This window comes from Otolemur garnettii, unplaced genomic scaffold, assembly GCF_000181295.1.
Source record: "Otolemur garnettii isolate 467f Iridium unplaced genomic scaffold, OtoGar3 scaffold00024, whole genome shotgun sequence".
Taxonomy (NCBI): domain Eukaryota; kingdom Metazoa; phylum Chordata; class Mammalia; order Primates; family Galagidae; genus Otolemur; species Otolemur garnettii.
Genome location: NW_003852419.1, coordinates 12,090,024 through 12,091,755, shown reverse-complemented (window position 1 = coordinate 12,091,755; position 1,732 = coordinate 12,090,024). Strand labels below are relative to the sequence as shown.

Genomic DNA, 1,732 nt, shown 5'->3' with positions numbered 1-1,732 from the left:
ATAATCAATGACTTTTAAAATATGATTCAGTGGGGATGAATATGTGATTCTAATTAGTAGAATTCTGACAATACAATTGGAACTACATTGATACCAAAGGGAAGAGGCATCTAAAGAAACCTGTGTGGTGGCATAGGCATCAGTGCTCAAATGACAGGTGTATATAAAAGAGGTGCACAATATCAAATTTTAAAAAATTAATGGAGACGTCTTGTCAGAAGATTGTCAAGAAGCTTAGAAATAGAAGAAATGAAGTATGCTGAAGATAGCAAAAATAAGATTTTCTGGAAAAAGAATTATTGGTAGTAAGAAATCCAGGAAAGACTAACAATTTGAGGTGACAGAACTACTCAGCTTCAGGCTCTTTGTTAGAGGAAATTACTTTCGTGATGAAAAAGATGGAATGAACATGTACTAAAGAGAGAACTGAGCCCTGAATAGCTGACGAGAGAGTTAGACCTCACTTTGTCACTTTGAATGAATACCAGTTTTTAGGCCAACGACAAATTATAACTAGAGGCGATAGAATAATGGGTAATTATAACCAGGGGTAATCTTTGCAGCGATCACAGAAATTTGGGAAGTAGGAAATTTTGGAGAACCGATCAGCTAATGCCTCATTTTTCAGAATGGGGTAAAAGGTGAATTTCAAAATTTCAGAACTACTTGATAAAGATCCTAGGAAAATTCTAGAACAGATTACCAAACAGATGGTGTCTTTTCACTATCTGGCTGAAAATAGTCATGTCTTGCTGTTATTAGAGCGCCTGCTTCTGGCAGCTCTCCTCCACGTCACAATGCTGATAGTATGTATGTAGTATGCCCCAGGATCTAGGATTTATGGTCCTTATCTTATAATTTCAACACAATTCTGTGACATAGGCACACCCACTTTACAGGTGAGAAAATTGCAAGATTAAGTAACTTTCCCAAGGTGTATCATTAGCAGACAGCAGCATTGCTATAATTCAAACCCCTAATTTCTGTGCTGCACTGCTACATCAAATCTGTGGAATATGAAATCAGAGAAGCACAAACTTAATTATTTCAAAAGTAAAAGTAAGGAGGCTCTAAATATCTTAGTCTATTTTGTGCTACTGTAAAAGTATAAGTTAGACTGGGTAGAAATTTTTTGACTCATGGTTCTAGAGGTTGAGAAGTCCAAGATCCAGATGCAGGCAAGTTTGGTGATTGATTCAAAGATGGCATCTTAAACACTGTATCCTCCTCCTGTGGTAGAAGGTGGAAAGGCCAAAAACAGGCTCAGCAGCTAGGGCACCGGCCACGTACACTGGAGCTGATGGGTTCAAACCCGGCCTGGACCTTCCAAACAACAATGACAACTACAACCAAAAAATAGCTGAGTGTTGTGGTGGGCACCTATTGTCCCAGCTACTTGGGAGGCTGAGGCAAGAGAATCACTGAAGCCCAAGAGTTTGAGGTTGCTGTGAGCTGTGATATCACAGTGCTCTACTGAGAGCAACACAGTAAGATTATCTCAAAAAAAGAAAAAAAAAAGGAAGGGCCAAAATAGAGCAAGCGGACACCAAACTTGCCCCCTTTACAATAGCATCCATTCCACCCATGAGGATGAAGCCCTTATGACCTAATCACCTCTTAAAGGTCTTACCTCTTAATACTGTTAAAATAGCAATTAAATTTCAACATGAATTTGGGAGGAGACAAACATTCGAACCATAGCAGTAAGTGACCTGAGAAAGTTCTTCTATAA

General features: G+C 38.8%; 1 protein-coding gene across 1 annotated transcript in view; it reads right to left on the bottom strand.

Moving 5' to 3' along the window:
* CUNH2orf73 (chromosome unknown C2orf73 homolog) overlaps window positions 1-1,732 on the bottom strand; it is a 32,212-nt gene that overhangs the window by 21,104 nt on the left and 9,376 nt on the right. The gene's annotated exons all lie outside the window — the stretch shown is intronic.